The sequence below is a fragment of the Scleropages formosus genome, chromosome 24 (assembly GCF_900964775.1).
Source record: "Scleropages formosus chromosome 24, fSclFor1.1, whole genome shotgun sequence".
NCBI classification, from domain to species: domain Eukaryota; kingdom Metazoa; phylum Chordata; class Actinopteri; order Osteoglossiformes; family Osteoglossidae; genus Scleropages; species Scleropages formosus.
The window spans coordinates 3,450,916-3,469,095 of NC_041829.1; positions in this window are offsets into that span (position 1 = coordinate 3,450,916).

The window sequence follows — 18,180 nt, forward strand, 5'->3', positions numbered from 1 at the left end:
CGGACAGATCGAGGCTAATAACAACAACGCTTTGTGGGACGATTATTGTGACAGGATTGAACAATTTTGTATGGCAAATAGCATCGACGAAAATAAAAAAGTTGCAACCTTATTAGCGGCAATAGGCGTTGAAGCCTACTCGCTTCTGCGGATGCTGTTAGCTCCCGAAAAGCTACGCTACCATTATTAAGACACTCAAGAAGCATTTATCGGCAGCTCCATTAGCCATTGCAGAACGCTTTAGGCAGCAACTCAGGAACCACAGGAGGGGGTAGCAGAATTTGAAGCCAAGGTACGACATCTGGTAGAAAAATGTGAGTTTAAAACTTTTCTAGATGAAGCGCTCAGAGACAGGTTCATTTGTGGGCCCCAATCTGAAGCTATCCAAAGGAAATGAAAAGGAACTGACATTAAGAAGGGCTGTAGAGATTGCAGTGACGATGGAAGTGGCTCAAAAAGACGCCCAGGCTTTAGCACTGTCAAAGACTGCTGGTGCTAGCCACACGCCAGGCACATTCAACACCGAGGAGCATCATATGGATCCCAGTAGACCCCCAAAACAGTTCAACAGGGGTAAATGGAAGTCGGACCCACCCAAGGTATGCCACCGTTGCGGAGGCTCAAATCATGCTCCCCAAACCTGTTTCTATAGGGACAAGTAATGCCTGCCAACAGAGAAGCCACAAGGCAAGCATGTGCCGTGGGAAGAAACCCCAATCAGGCCAGAGGGGGCAAGTGCACGCCATGCATAACTCAGATGACAGCAGTGCTAAGTGATTTAGAGGACCGAGCATTCAAAAGCTAATGTGTAACTACACAGCAGTTGAGCTACTCATGCGTATGGTGAAGGTTGAGGACAAACTCTTGGAGATGGAGACTGACACTGCTTCGGGGGTAAGTGTCATAAACCAAGCCCAGTTTCATTAAATGTTTCCTGGGCTCCCCACCTGCAAGGCCAAGATGTCCTTGATAGTCTATTCTGGTGAAAAGTTGGAGGTGGTCCAGAAGGCTCAGGCGCAGGTCGAAGAACTCGGGAAGTTGTTTGCTCTAGACCCGTACATAGTTAAAGGGACTGGACCCCCACTGGTTGGAAGGGAATGGTTATGTAAGATGGCAGACTGGGAAGCGGTCCAGAGAGTTTTTGGCGTTGATCCTAGAGTCGAACGGTCAGGAAGGAGCAACATCTTGTATCATGACATACATAGTAAGAGTCCATTGCGAGAGTTGGTACAGAAATACCCGACAGTCTTTGACAAGAGACTCGGACAATTAAAGGGCATTAAAGCAAAGTTGCAGTTAAAGGAAGGAGCAGTTCTGCAGTTTCATAAAGCTCGGCCGGTCTCATTCGCCAGGCGACCTATGGTAGAACAGGCATTGTTAGAGCTGGAGAAAGAAGGCGTAATTGAAAGTGTCCAGTACTCTGAATGGGCTGCTCCTATTCTGACCCCTCTGAAACGAGATGGTTGTCATGGTTGCGCTTAGCAAGGATGGACTCAAGTGCAGAGTTATCGTACACTGATGTTTAATGAAGCCAAATCAGAATCCAAAAGCAAAGTCGAGGGACAGGCGTGGGTCAGGCGATCAGCAAATGTAGTACAAAGGGCTAGGCAAAGAACGTGGTCAGGAATACACAGGCAAAGTTCGATGTCGGAATAGGTTCACAATGGCACGGCTCGAGGGGAAACAAAGGAGGCAAAACAAGGTTCCACATTTGGGCTTCCTCGGCTTCCCTCTTTATTGCCGTTCCCATTAGGAAACGGCAGGTGTCGCCGATGTGCCGGCTGCAGGGGACGTGACAGTACCCCCCCCTCCAAGGGTGGCCCTGGACGCCCTGGGCTGAGAAGGAGGGCGCCCCCGGGGGCGCGGGGCCGGGCACTCTGGATGGTCCCTGTGGAAGGCAGCAATCAGTTCGGGGTCCAGGATGTCCGAAGCGGCTACCCAGGAACGTTCCTCCAGGCCGTACCCCTCCCAATCCACCAGATATTGCAACCGACCTCTCCGTCGGCGAGAGTCCAGCAGGGTAAAGACCTTGTAGACATCGTCCCCTTTGAGGGGTAGCGAAGGCGTTGGTGTGGTGTCCACTGGTGGCTGATGCAGGGACACTCCTACTGGTTTCAGGAGGGAGACATGGAACGTAGGGTGCACTCGGAGGTCAGGAGGCAACTGAAGGCGATAAGTAACCGGTATGACGCGACGCACTATCTTGAAGGGGCCGATGTAGCGGGCCCCAAGTTTCTTTGAGGGGACCTTCAGGTTAAGGTCTCGGGTGGAGAGCCGAACTCTTTGCCCGGGTATGAACGAAAGGGTACGCCGGTGCCGGTCAGCCTGACGTTTGTGGCGTTCCGCACCGTATGACCGGTTGGGGAAGGCCCTCTACTGCTTCTACCGACGTGGCCCAACAAAGAAGGGTGAGGCAAGACGAGCGACAGGAATCCCCCCATGAAACCAGCTCCTTGGTACTCCATTTGAAGACCGGGTCATGGCGTGCCAACCAGGGGTAGCTTAGAATGATCGGGGTGTCTGGAGCTCAGAGCAGAAAGAAGGTAAGTCTCTCATGGTAACAAGCTCCTGTCTCAAGCAGGAGAGGTACAGTTCTGGTATCAACTACCCCGGTCCCCAAGGGTTGACCATCAAGGGCTTTCACGCTCAGGGTGACTTCGCAGTTTGCATGAGGGACACGGTGCGCTTTAGCAAAGCCCAAGTCCATAAAACAGCCTGCTGCTCCTGAATCAATGAGGGCACTTACCTGCATCCGGCTTGACCCCCAGGAAATACTCAGGGGTAACCGCAACTGTCCCCGGTGCTCCCCCGGACTCACCTTCGTGTCTTTGGAGGTCCCTTGCAGTGGTCGCACTGGGCATGCGGCATGGAGATGCTCCTGGGACCTGCAATAGAGACACAGTTTCCCCACCAGGCACCGTCTTCTTTCTTCTCTCCTGAGCTGTTCCTCCTCTGGGCTGGACCCCGGGGGGAGGGTCTGATCTCCCCAGGGTTGTCGACTCCTGCCAAGGTTGTCAATGGCGATGGCGGTCTCTACAAAACGGTCAAAGTCCCCATCCTCACCCCTATACGTGAGCTCGTCCTGGACCCGGGGGTTCAGCCCTTTGCAGAAACAGGTGAGGAGGGCAGGAGAGTTCCATCCGCTCTTGGCTGCGAGGGGTCTGAACTCAAGAGCATACTCAGCCATGCTTCTATTTCCCTGGGTGAGACGTATGAGACAATTACCCGCTGCACGCCCCGCGTGCGGGTGGTCAAAAACCGCTTTGAATTTCTCGCGAAAAGCGGCGTAGGTGGTCCTTTGGCACGTGCGCCACCCAGTGGCCGCCCATGCCTGGGCCAGACCGGTCAACAAGGACAGGACAAAAGCGATCTTAGATGCGTCCATCTGATACAAGCGAGGAGAACACTCAAAGACCAACTCGCACTGCAGCAAAAAATCCTGACGTTGATCGGGCGAACCGTCATACCTCTCTGGGGCCTCAATCCTTGCGACCGTACCGGATGCCTCGGGTGGTGCGGGCGGGGCAGGCACAGCAGGAGTCGCGGGTGCAGTCTGGGAGGCAGGTTGGATAATATCTCCTGCCCTGAGAGCCTGGATCAATCTGTCCACCGTTTCTTGTAGGCGCTGCAGTGACTGGTCTTGCTCTCCCAAAATGTCGCCTTGCGTGGCGAGCGCCGTACACATTTGCGCATACTCCACTGAGTCCTGGTAGCTGGCAGAACCTTCTGTCATGGTTGCATTAGCAAGGACGGAATCAAGCGCAGAGTTATCGTACACCGATGTTTAATGAAGCCAAATCAGAATCCAAAAGCAAAGTCGAGGGACAGGCGTGGGTCAGGCGATCAGCAAACGTAGTACAAAGGGCTAGGCAAAGAACGTGGTCGGGAATACACAGGCAAAGGTCGATGTCGGAATAGGTTCACAATGGCACGGCTCGAGGGGAAACAAAGGAGGCAAAACAAGGTTCCCCATCTGGGCTTCCTCGGCTTCCCTCTTTATTGCTGTTCCCATTAGGAAACGGCAGGTGTTGCCGATGTGCCGGCTGTGGTGGACGTGACAATGGCAAGGTGAGGGTGTATGGAGATTTTTCAGTGACAGTTAACCCGGTGCTCCAGATGCCAGTATACCTGCTGTTGTGGATTGAAGAAATATTTGCGAAGCTCACCGGGGGTACGGTGTTCACTACACTCAACCTGGCATTGGCGTACTTACAGATGGAGGTGGAGGAAGAATTCAGGCACTTGTTAACCATGAATACTCACCTGGGTCTGACGTCTAGGTTTTGGGGTGGCCTCCGCCCCTGTGTTATGGCAACAGGCCATGGACCAAATATTACGAGACATTCCCCAAACACAATGCTACCTTGACGATATAATCATCACCGGGTGAACTGAGGCAGAACATTGGACCACCCTATACCTAGTAATGGCACGCTTACAGAAGTACGGACTAAGACTGAATGGGGATAAGTGTATTTTTGGAGCACCCAAGGTGCACTATCTCGGACACGTGATCAACAAAGAGGGGTTACATAAATCAAAAGAAAAGGTGAGAGTGTTGCTTGATGCTCCGCCTCCCAAAGACGGGCAGCAAGTACAAGCTTTTTGTGGTATGATTAATTACTACAGATAATTTATGCCCAATCTGTCAGAGATTTTACATCCTTTGAACCAATTACTGAGAAAAGACAATCGATTTGTATGGGGTGACCGAGAACAACAAGCTTTTAACAAAGCTAAGGAACTGATGGCTTCAGAGCAGGTGCTATGTCATTTCAATCCTCAGTTGCCAGTCTGTCTGTCTGTAGATAGCTCGTCGTATGGTTTAGGCACTGTGCTGTCTCACATCATGCCCGATGGTAATGAGAAACCCATAGCGTTCACCTCTTGGACGCTCACGGATACAGAGAAAAATTATGCTATGGTGGACAAAAAAGGTTTGGCGGTAGTTTGTTGGAACTTACGTATTTCCCAGTATTTGGAAGGTAGACACTTCACATTAGTGACTGACCATCAACCGCTAACTGCCCTGTTTCATCCACATCGGGGGTACCACTTACAGCAACGGCAAGGGTCCAAAGATGGGCGCTGTTTCTACGAGGCTTTCGCTATGATATAGTCTACCGTAAATCTGGCAAGAACAGCAATGCTGATGGCTTATCCCGCCTTCCATTGCTGTTAAGTGACTGTTTGGAGGACATTGACTTCTATCATGTTGAAATGGTTGACCCTCTGCCCCTATCGGTCAAGCAAATAAGGCTCCACACTCAGAGAGACCCCATACTCAGTCAAGTGTTTCAGGTGACAATGAAGGGCTGGACCTTGGTGCCGGATCAGCAGGGTCCCCTGAAACCATATTACCAACAACAACATGAGTTGACAACGCATGATGGGTGCCTCGTATGGGGTGTTAGGGTAGTAGTGCCCCCTGCCTGTCGGCAGGCAGTGCTCAACATCTTACATAGTGGACATTTGGGAGTGGTGAAGCTAAAAGCCCTGGCCCGAAGTTACGTGTGGTGGCCGGGTATGGACCAAGCACTCGAAGACTTGGTTAGAAGGTGTGACAACTGTCAGCAGTGGAGACCGTCCCTGGGTCGTGCACCCTTGCGCCCGTGGGAATACCCGGATACCCCTTGGCAAAGAACACACATGGATTTTGCAGGGCCAATCCACGGTAGCATGTATTTGGTAGTGGTCGATGTGTTTTCTAAGTGGCCTGAGGTGATCAAGATGTCTTCCACTACCGCTGCCTGTCTTGTGGAAGAAACCAGAACTTTATTTGCTCGCTATGGTCTTCCTGAACAGTTAGTTTCCGATAACGGACCGCAGTTTGTGTCTGCTGACTTCAGGGGTTTCCTGAAATGAAATGGAGTGCAGCATATCACGTCAGCCCCTTACCATCCATCATCAAATGGTCTAGCAGAAAGGTTCGTACAAACCTTTAAGTATGGGGTAAAAGGCGAGTGGTCTCGCAAATGCTTGGACTAGTTCCTGCTGAGTTAGAATCGCTCCTCATGCAACCACTGGGTTGTCGCCTTCAGTCTTGATGTTTGGGAGGCCCATTCGCTGCTTACTGGATATCTGTGTTCCAGATGTTCATCAGAAAGTGCATCTCAAATCAGCCCCGGTGCCGGCCAGGGGCGTTCACTCCCTTCATGTTGGTGATACGGTGCTGGCTTGAAATTACGGGAGGGGAAGGAAATGGGTCCGTGAAACCGTAGTAAATGTTACCGGGCCGGTTTCGTATGTGGTCCAAGTCGGACAGGAGATGTAGCGTCGGCATATAGACCAGATACGCTCCAGGGATACCAGCTTTGCCAACCAAAACCAACCGGAATGTGGCATTGACCTGGAGGATCCTGTTGCTGAGGGTCCCCAACTCCCTGCACCAGATACCCCAGATATTTCTCAGTCGGGGCCAGAAGCGACTGAACCACGAGAACTGGCATCATCCCCTGGGACTTTGGCCTCGCCTAACCACCCAGAAAGGTCTCCAGGGAGTCCGACACCTCCTGTGCTGCGGCGCTCAACACGGGTTCCTAAACCACCCCACCGATTGGACCTGTGACTGCTGGGATTTGGTGACACTTACAAGGAGGCTAGTTTGTTTCTGCAGGTTCTGTTGGCATTTTGAGTTCCTTTAGTGTTTCTTTTAAAAAAAAAAAACCCATACTGGGGGATCATCTGCTTTAAGGGACTGGGTCTAGTAGGGGAGGGATGTTGTGTATATATAAACATACAGCAGCGCTGAGGCGTCGGTGCATGTGCATTGCACTTGTGTGTGCCAAGTGTGTAGAAATAAAGTTGATGCGTTCTGTTCCACTGAACCTCGTGCGGACCTGGTTGCTTCACGGATTGCGGACATAACACATGGATTTGGTTTTACAGTATATCTCATGTTTCTCTTGCAGGGCTCAGTATAATTAATGGAAATGTAACTGGTGACACAGTTTGTTATTCAGACAGTGTTTGTGACTCCATGCAGTAAATTCGGTTTTAGTTCCTTCATTTCGTTGACACAGGTTGCCCATGTGCTGCAGCGTAAACACAGTGTTAATCTTTTACACAAGTAACATTCACACCACCAATCTGTGCTGCAGCAACTGGAAAAGTGCCTTCTTTTCTCTTGTGAGTTTGGGGGAAATGATGCTAATAGAACAAGTAGGAAATGTATCACTTTGGTTTGAGTTACCAGAAGGTATGGGAGAATTTTGTGCCATCTCACTCACCTGTGTCAACAGTGCTGATGGTTTGCGATGCTGCTCTGTGTTTCTTTTTTCAAGCCTCTGCCAGGTGAAGTTTGATTCCACTGACGTCTTCACTGAACACGGTCTGACTCATGGTGCCCTGGGTGCCACAGGACCCCCCAGGAGCCGGGGAATGGAGCATAACCTGGGCGTGATTTTGTTGTCATGGCATCAGGATGGCAGCGAGGCAGCATGCAAGACTCCCCGTGATGCTCGACTTCAAATGCAAATGAGCTTCGTGCACATAGCACGAATGCCATCTGTTACCTCTTTCCATTCCTGTCGCTGTATCGCGTTACAGTACTGTACGAGGAAGCCACGGCTACTGCATGTTTTTTCACCAACAGGCTTCTTCATCCTGAAAAATTCAGCAAATTCTGAGCAAGAGCAGCTTTCATTGCTTCACATAACATACACTTAGGGGTTGATACTTTGACTCAGTTAGCAAGCAGTTACGTCTTCAGATTATAAGAGGTTCATAGTTGCACGAGTACCTTATTTTGATCTGATGCTTTTCTCCAAAGCAATTTACAATTCTTTAATCTATTTATAAAGCTGGGGAATTTCACAAATTCAATTTAGAATAAGTACCTTGCTGAAGGAGTACAGCAACTGGAGGTGGTATTCAAAACTGCAGCCTTAGGGTGTGAAGGCAGCAGCTCTAACCACTACCCTACCAGCTGTCCTGCTCCACTTGCCTGGTTAAACAGGAAACCATGGCCCACCTACCACCTTTTCTGGAAAATGTGCAGGTGCTGCTGAGGCAAACAACCAATTAGTCTGCTGACAGACACATTTATGGAAACAGTGCAAAAGTATTTGGGAGCATTATAGGGCAAGCAAAGGTTGACGGGTAATGCTGGGGAAGTACAGTGGTAAAACCTCGACTGAGCAATTATTGAAGAAAAAGATAAAACATTGTAGATGTCAGTGTACACAAACATGTGTATGGTACATATGCGGTGCATTTGTTTTACAACGGGGCACTGAAAATGGAACAGTGTTCATGTGCAATGCGATGCCTTCTTTTCAAAGCATCACATGCCCCTGGTGGAGAGAGGAAATCAATATGGCAGGGATGACACGCTGTAATATGATGCATTCCTGATACCTGTGGGACTTCGGCAGCTTTTTCCTTTCTCTCGGGACATTAGAGGGAGGTAATAATTCTCGAAAGAGTCTCTGCCCCATCCAGCATTCTGCACACAGTGATTAGGGTCTCAGCCGAGTCTAACCTGCATAGCCATCCACTGCTGACAAAGTGTAACACCATGCTCCTCTCTCCTTTCTGCTGCTTCTAAGCATACAAAGGAATACACACACACACACACACCGAAACAATGCTTCTCTCAAAAAATGCATTCTGTGGATTTCTGTTTATTTAAGTGTAACATATTTTTTCAGGAGTAGAATAGAATAGAACTTTATTTGCCATTTATTTGTACATGTACACATGGTCCGGGCACATAGGAATTTTTGTGCAATGCTGAAAGAGTCAAACGTATAAGCAACATATACACAATAAATGCTCTAAAACTTCAACAAATAAAACTACAATAAATAAAATTACTACAGTAATAGAGAAGGTAAAAACTAAAAAAGGAGGAAATACTATTAAAAAAGGGAACAAATACTTTAAGAAAGGGGGGGGGGCAAGAATAAAATGCACAATACACACAAAACACACACAAAGTACACAATAAAATATCCCATACACAGTGAAATACACAGTAAAGACTACAATAATAGGGGGTGCGGTGGCGCAGTGGGTTGGACCGCAGTCCTGCTCTCCAGTGGGTCTGGGGTTCAAGTCCTGCTTGGGGTGCCTTGCGGCGGACTGGCGTCCCGTCCTGGGTGTGTCCCCTCCCCCTCCGGCCTTACGCCCTGTGTTGCCGGGTAGGCTCCGGTTCCCCGTGACCCCGTAAGGGACAAGCGGTTCTGAAAATGTGTGTGTGTGTGTGTGACTACAATAATACTGTTAATAATAATATTAACAGTATTTAATCAGGAATGCCAGTCTTCCACACAAGTGTGTTTCCTCTTCCACTTCAACTCTTGGAAGAAGAATACACAGCAAACAGCCCACTGTACATTTTTACAAGACGGATTCCATATTTGAATAAGCGTGTCTGGGACTCATTTTATCTAAGTTTTCATTTTTAGAATTTTCCAGGAATGATATTTGTTCCCTGTGTTGCGCAGACCAAGAGGGATACAGATGCATCCCTGGAGAGTTCTAGAAGATACCATAATGGTGCAGAGTGACACTCCGCTGACAAATGCACCCTTTCGCAGTTGCAGTACGTAGAGCTGTCTGTAGATAGCGGCACAGCCTTATTTCTCTATACTTTTCGTCATACAAAAACACTTTGAGGGAACTTTACAGGGACTCTTGTAGAATTAAAGAAAAAATAGAACTGAATTTCAAATATATGTCCCTTAAAGTAAAATTAAGCAACAGAACATTTTTTTTTGAAATTGTGATTTTATAGTTAAGTTACTATTTCTTTTCTACTTCCTCTGCCTTCTTTCCTTCCTCTTGAGATTTCCTTTTTCATATTGTTTTTTGGCTTCCGTACTTGTGCTTTCCTTCCCTGCATTCTCTTAGCCTCTCTTTTTTGTACTGCGGTCTCAGTCTACTTTTGTCCCTCTCCTACACATGCTTTTGTGCCATCTTTGTGAAAAACTAATGTGCACTGCTTTATACTGGTGTGCACTTACTGCATACTGTATCGCTGAGGTGTATTCACTAATTTCTCACTCAGGCACAGTGGAGGAAATATGACCCTGGAAGGGGATTGTGCTGTTAAAATATTCATGATCTTCTTCCATCCATCCATCCATCCATTTTCTTGCCCGCTTGTCCTTATAGGGTCGTGGTGGCAATAGGGAGAGCAAAGAAGCCCAGATGCCCCTGTCCCTCGTAACTTTCCACATGCCAAGTGCCAGTTTCTGCCGTGGATGACATGTGCCACTCTGCCCCCTCCTGTGGCCTGAAAGGCATTGCACCTGACCCCCATGTTGGACCTTGCGGGTGGTGGTCTCACATGGCCTCCCCATGTTGCCTTTTCAGGCTGAGCTCGGCTGGGTTACGCGAGCTGCCCGGCCATCAGGCGTTCGCCAAGGAACACTACTCCCAAGCCTGGTTCCAGGGGTAGGTCCCGGTGACCCTGTTCCAGGCAGGGTAAACGTTCCCTTGTTCCCATTTGCCATAGGGGTTTTTTGAATCGTGTTAGTCTGGATCTTCAGTCCTGGTCGCCATGGGAGACCCTACCAGGAGCATACTGCTCCCGATGATATAGCTCTGGAGATCCCTAGATCATGCAAGCCCTTCCGCCACGAGAAGGCCCTGATCCAGGAAGAGAATGCTCTTTTTAGTAAGAGTAATTTATTTTTTCAAGATTGTTGAACATTCTTCTGAGATTCACTGTTATTGACATTGCTATTGAGCTGTGCTGCTGTAAACATTATTTTTTAGAGAAATAAATGAAAAATTACGAACACAATGGAATTAGAGGAAAGTATTTTTTCATTGTCACTGCTTATTTAAAAACCAATTTCTTTTGCACAAGTTTCTAAGCAGGTTGAAGTTGAGTGCTGGAAGGGAAATTTGTTTTTGTTTAGGAAAAAAATATTTGGGTGACACCTTTTGTAAATTGTATGTATCATACCTAAATTTCCAAGGTTCACAGCACCAGCATCAACTGAAATAAAACTCATGTGGCCCCCACACAGCTTTGCTATGCCTATATGCTTATGTATTACACTGTCTAACTAGTGAAATGGCCTATGCAAGAAAGCGCTACATTCCAGGCAGCAGTCTGGTGCCAGTTTGTCCCTTTCTGTGTCAGCTTGTTCCCATAAGATATCAGGAGGAATACAGAATAACGTAGTTCCCGTGAGACTGTGCATATTGAGAGTGATAACACTGGTGACGGTTGGGAGTTTTTTCATGAACGGACGGTAGATCGGGGGGCACCTTGACCTGTTTGGGATGATGAAACAAAACATGTATCTCACCTATGCTTGCGAAGAACTGCCCTAGAATGTGTATAAATATCTGCTTGCTTAGCTGCTGAGGTGTGACTCTCTCTGGGAGGCTCACCTATGTGCACGCATGATTAATGAACTTTTCTGCAAACTGAATGTCTTGCTGAACTGAGTCTTTTCTTCCTACCACAAACCTCACTGTTTATTTCACTTGTGGCAACTGAGGGTGCAGATGCATGGTTGTTAGAGCAGTCTCTAACCTTTGAATCTGAAGGTTGCAGGTTTGAATCTACTCCAGATCTGGGGAACAACATGTTCAGCAAGTGTGGGTGGTGTTAAGGCAGTTTTTGGAGAACCACCTCTACATAAAGGGTGAAAAATGTCTGTTTCACCAGCCCAGGATTTCTTTTCTCGGGTTCATCCTAAGTGAGGAGGGGGTACCCATAGAATGCTGTCCCCGACCGAATGGAATTATGTCATAGGGAACCGGGAGTTGTTGGCGATTAAGTGGTGTCATTGGTTGGAGGGGGCCACATACCCGTTCTTGGTGGTCACCAACCATCGTAACCTGGAATACCTATAGACAGCTCGCCATCTGAAGCCCTGCCAAGCTTGTTGGGCATTGTTTTTCACTCGGTTAAGGGTGTCCTACAGGCCGAGCACAAAAAACACCAATGTTGACTGCCTTTCTTGCATCTAAGATAACAACCCTCCTCTAGGTCCCCACAGCACATCTTACCTAAGGATTGTATTGTGGCCTCTGTGCGATGGCAGTTTTTCCAGGATTTCCAGGCCGCCCAAAAAATCAAACCTGGCCCTGCCAACAAGCCCGATGGGAAGGAATATGTACCAGTGAACATGTGGCCGTTGTTCCTCTGGTGGGTAAGCAACTCCCCAGCCATGGGGCACCTAGGCCACTGCCGGACACAACCCCTCCTCCAGGGATGGTTTTGGTGGCCCTCCATCCAAGCTGACCTCCAGAAAAACACGGAAGCACGTGTCACCTGTTCACAGACCAGGACTCCGAACCATAAGCCCGCAAGTTTACTGGAACCCCTGCCAGTGCCAACTTGTCCCTGGTCTCACGTGGCGCTTGACTTATTGGTGGAACTCCCCCCTTCCAAGGGTAAGACCACTGTTTTGACTCAATCACTGTTTAAACTGTTTATTCCCCTGCCAAAGCTCCCCATGGTCCTGGAGACGGTGGAGGCCCTTTTCCAGCATGTCTTTCTCCTGTACGGCCTTCCAGAAGACATCATTTCCGATTGGGGTCCCCAGTTCACCTCACAGGTCTGGAAGGCCTTCTGGCACAAGCTGGAGGTGTCAGTCAGCCTCACCACCAGGTACCACCCTCAGGTTAATGGCCAGGTAGAGAGACTGCAGCAGGACATCATTCCTGCATAGCTACTGCAGTCAGTAAACAACATCAGTGGTCCTGGTATCTGCCCTGGGTGGAGTACACCCACAATGCTCTAACTCACACACTTCCACAGGCCTCCCTCCCTTCCAATGTATCCTAAGATGTCAACCCCCTCTGTAACCACAGCATCCTGGTCCTAGCAATGTATCAGTGGTCGATGCCTAGCACCGAGACAGCGAGGAGATGCGTGCAGTAAGGTACCACCTCAACCAGAGCACTGTTTGGTACAAGCAACAGGCGTATCGATATCGGCGCATGCTCTCCTTCCTTCCTGGACAAAGGGTATGGCTGTCCACCAGAGACCTCAAACTGCGACTCTCGTCCTGAAAGCTCAGCCCATGGTATATCGATCCCTTCAAAGTCCTTTGCAGGGTCAGAACAGTTACCTACAGACTCCAGCTGCCCCTGCAGCCTCGCATCTGTCCAACCTTCCATGCGTCCCTCCTTAAACACTGTGCATATCCCACATATCCCTGTTTCTGACTTCTCGGGAGACCACATCACCCCAGCTGGTGCAGGTGGACAGTGCCTCCGTCTACACAGTGTGAGTGCTTCTCAACTCCAGACAGTGGCAAGGAGGCCTACAGTACCTGGTGGACTGGGAGGGTTATGGCCCGGAGGAGCAATGCTGGATGCCTGCACGAGATGTTCTAGACCCTGTTCTTATTTCCGATTTCCTTAGGGACCACCCAGACTGGCCTGCGCCCAGGCCCAGGCGGCGCCCACCCAGAGGCCGTAGAGTGGAAGGTGCCGCCCGTAGGGTAGGTGGTACTGTCACGCCCACAAACTTGTGCCAGACAATCACACCTGCTGTGAATCAAGGAGACAGGGTATAAAGAGGCTGCTCTGGCACACCTGTTTGTGGAACCTCACTCAGAGAAACCACAGTGTCAGTGACCCACAACCTCTTGTCTTCGGACTTTTAACAAATACTGATTAATGTGAACATTATGTGAACATTTTCAGACATGGATCCACTTATTTCTCCTGTGAAAACAAACAATGAAATCCTTGCAGATGCTGGATTTAAAGAAAATGCGGCCATGTTGCTTTGTGACCAGATCAGAACTCTAAAACTAGTGTCTATAAATTAGACATAAACACTGCTTTTTCATTATGTGTCTTGTCAAATTAGAAATAACAAATACTAGATGTTACTCAAAAAAACCCCTATGAAACATCGAAACAGAAGAACATTTACACTGCCCAGAATAGGGTCACCGGGACTTACCCCTGGAGCCAGGCTCTGGGGTAATGTTCCTAGGCGAGCACCTGGTGGCCGGGAAGCCCACGTAACCCGGCTGGGCTCAGCCAAAAAAGGCATCATGGGGGGGGCATGTGGGCCCACCACCTGCAAGGTCCATCATGGGGGTCGGGTGCAATGGCTCTTGGTACTCTGACATAAACTAGCTTTTGGTACGTGGAATGTTACCTCACTCGGGGGCGGAAGGAGCCGGAATTGGTGCGGGAGGATGAGAAAAACCAACTAGATATAGTTGGGCTCACCTCCACTCACAGTGTCGGCTCTGGAGCCAAACTCCTTGATAAGGGGTGGTCTCTCTCCTACTCAGGAGTTGCACAGGGTGAGAGGCGCCGGGAGGAAAGGAAAGAGAGGAAAACTTTGACTCGCGTGTGAAGTGGTTGGGATGAAGATCAGCACCTCAAAGTCTGAGTCCATGATTCTCTTACGGAAAAGGATGGCATGCCCCCTCCAGGTAACGGGAGATAATTTGACCCAGGTGGAGGAGTTCAAGTATCTTGGGGTCTTGTTCATGAGTGAGGGGAGAAGGGTGCGTGAGATCGGCCGCAGACTGGGAGCAGCGGCAGCAATAATGCAGTTGCTGTACCAGATTGTAGTGGTGAAGGGGGAGCTGAGCCATGAGGTGAAGCTCTCCATTTACCGATCGATCTACGTCCCTACCCTCACCTATGGTCATGAATTTTGGGTGATGACCGAAAAAATAAGATCGCGGATACAAGCAGCCGAAATGAGTTTTCTCCGCAGAGTGTTGGGACTCACTCTCCATGATAGGGTGAGGAGTTCGGACATCCGGGAGGAGCTCAGAGTAGAGCCACTACTCCTCCACATTGAGAGGAGCCAGTTGAGGTGGTTCGGGAATCTGGTAACGATGCCCCCCGTGCGCCTCCCTTTGGATGTATATCAGGCACGGCCAACTTGGACGAGGCCCTGAGGTCGGCCCAGGACCCGCTGGAGGGATTATATCTCACAGTTGGCCTCGGAACGGCTGGGGATCCCCCAGGCTGAGCTGTACGAAGTTGCGGGGGACAGGGGCAGCTTGGCCTCTCTGCTGTCCCTGCTGCCACTGCAACCCTATTAGGACAAGCGGGATGGAAGATGGATGGATGGATGGATGGATGGATGGATGTTGCTCACTGCGAAAACAACACTGATGACAATGCATAGTCGTTTTGGACAAGTGTTTTCTTTATCCATTGCATAGGTACTCAAAAAATGAAGATCTCATTCTCAACAACAATTAATGTAAATTTATTCTTGTAAAGACTATGTTTGTACTGCAGGTATAGAGAGTGAAAGTTTGCATCCACTGTCTTTTATAAAGCCCTTTTTGTTGTGGTAGAGAACTGGGGTGGTCGGAGGTGCAATATTTCCTCTTTCTTGACATGAGACTGTGCAGACAGGACTTTTCCAGATGTATCTGATCGTTTCTTCTACTGTGTATGTGCATGTATTCCATAAATTTTATGTGATTGTTGTAAAAATTCATTATTTGAACATAAAAAATGCCATTATATTCCACTAGGGTAGTATTAGATTTTATTGTGAATGAACAAATCTCCCTTCCTGGATTGGGGCCTTGTCGTGGCGGTAGGGCTTGTGTGATCTCCAGATCGTCGGGAGTAGTATGCTCCTGGTAGGGTCTCCCATGGCGAACATGTCTAGAGTGAAGATCCAGGCTAACACCATGCAAAAATCCCAGTGAAAAAGTAAACAATACAATGTTTACCCAGCCTGGAATGGGGCCACCGGCACCCACTCTGGGAGCCAGGCCATGGGGTAGTGTTTCTAGGTGAGCTCCTGGTGGGCGGGCAGCCCACGTAACCCGGCTAGGCTCAGCCCGAAAAGGCAGCTTGGAGGCACCGTGTGGACCAGTGTGTCCAACATGGGGATTGGGTACAATACCTTTCAAGCAGCAGGAAGAGGCAGGGTGGCACGTGGCGTCACTGACCCTCGCAGCAGGAACTGGCTCTTGGCGTGTGGAATGTAACCTCACTGGGGGGAAAGCAGTCGGAACTGGTGCGGGAAGTTGAGAGATACCAACTAGGTATAGTTAGGCTCACCTCCGCTCACAGGGTTGGCTCTGGAACCAAATTCCTTGAAAGGGAGTGGTCTCTATCTTACTCAGGAGTTACACAAGGTGAGAGGCGCTGGGCGAGTGTGGGGTACTCACAAGCCCCTGGCTGGCTGCCATAGAGTTAGAGTTTGTCCCGGGGGATGAGAGGGTTGTCTCAATGCGGCTTAAGGTTGCAGAGAGGGAAACTTACTATTGTGTGTGCTTATGCACCAAACAGCAGTACAGAGTATTCAATCTTCTTGGAAAGAGTAGGTGGAGTTCTGGACAGGTCCCCACCATCAGACTCCATAATCCTTCAACCCTCACGTTGGCAATGACTGGGAAATCTGGAGGGGGGTGATTAGGAAGAACGGCTTGCCCGATCTGAACCCGAATGGTGAAATGTTATTGGACTTCTGTGCTAGCCATGGTTTGTCCATAAGAAACACCATGTTCGAACACAAGGATGCTCATAAGTGTACTTGGTACCAGAGCTCCTTAGGCTAAAGGTCAATGTTTGACTTTGTAGTTGTTTCATCTTACTTGAGGCCACATGTTCTGGACACTCGGGTGAAAAGAGGTGCTGAGCTGTCAATTGATCACCATTTTCTGGTGAGCTGGATCAGATGGCAAGGAAAACTGACAGACAGACTCGGTAGACCCAAGTGCATAGTGAGGATGTTCTGGGAACGACTGTCAAAGGACCCTGTCCGGAATGATTTTAACTCCCTCCTCTGTGTGAACTTCTCCCATGTCCTGGAGGAGGTAGGGGACATGGAGTCTGAATGGACCCTGTTCAAATCCTGCATTGTGGAAACAGCCAGGCGCAGCTGTGGCTAAAAGCTTGTTGATGTCAGTCACGGTGGCAACCCAAGAACCTGCTGGTGGAACCAGTGGTGAGGGAAGCTGAAGAAGGAAGCCTTTAGGGACTGGTTGGCTCTGGGGACTCCTGATTCAGCAGAAAGCTTCTGGCAGGCAAAAAAGGCAGTTGCAGAAGCAAAATCTGGTCAGCCCCAGGACCGCTGGAAAGATTGTACCTCCCAGTTGGCCTGGGATTGGCTGGAGATCCCCCGGGTTGAGCTGGAGGAAGTTGGGTGGGATAGGGGTGTCTGGGCTTCTCTGCTCCCCCATTGCCACCACAACCCTAGAATGAATAAGTGACCAAGAAAATGGATGTGTAGATGGATGCATGGATGGATGGATGTGTATTACATTATATTGTGATGCAAGTCATAACTGATAATTGAACAACGTGGCTGCATAACAGTCAGGAAATTTGATGCCTTTTTAGGTAACCGGGTGCATCCAAGATTTACAGCGTTCCAGCTTGATTACAAACGCACATGATACACACTTATAAAGAGACCCACTGGAAACGGGTCACCATCCATTACCTCACCAGCAGTCAGATTGTAGGAAAGCACTCATCTGAACCATAGAGCGTGGAAGAGATTGACTTTTTGTTTGTCCATTAAAGATCTGCACACTTTCCTTCATTATGCTTGTACACATTTCAAGAATGGTATGAAGACAGAAGATTTTTTGTGAAAGCAACCCAACAGCACAGCTCCTAATAATACAGTGTGTATGATATGTGTTGATATTTTTGGTTTTGCTTTTTTCATTCACCTTCTGCAGTCAAATATGCTAAGTAAAGAGAACTTCCGACAAAAGAAACTGAAGTATAAATGCTCTTTAAAGACCTGTCACCTCAAAACAGCAAACAGAATGTTTCAGCAGACTGAAAAAATTTAACTTCTGAAGCCTTGAAGATACTGCATACACCACTTCCTCCTGTTGCACTCTTCTCTCCTCCACTGGCTTTATTTCACATCCACACTTCACAGGCCTACACATTATTTAAATATAAAAAGAATAGATGTCAGACAACATTTGTTGCTGCCTTTCGGTTCCACTTTATCTACATTTTTTTGCTGACTGTATGACAGGCAGTGGATAGGCAACCAGGGACATGACGCCTGTTCGCCATGCAGAATTGAATTATGGCTTGATTACCTCTACTCCATAGCGGGGGTGCGGTGGCGCAGTGGGTTGGACTGCAGTCCTACTCTCCGGTGGGTCTGGGGTTCGAGTCCCGCTTGGGGTGCCTTGTGATGGACTGGCGTCCCGTCCTGGGTGTGTCCCTTTCCCCCTCTGGCCTTATGCCCTGTGTTGCCGGGTAGGCTCCGTGACCCCGTAAGGGACAAGC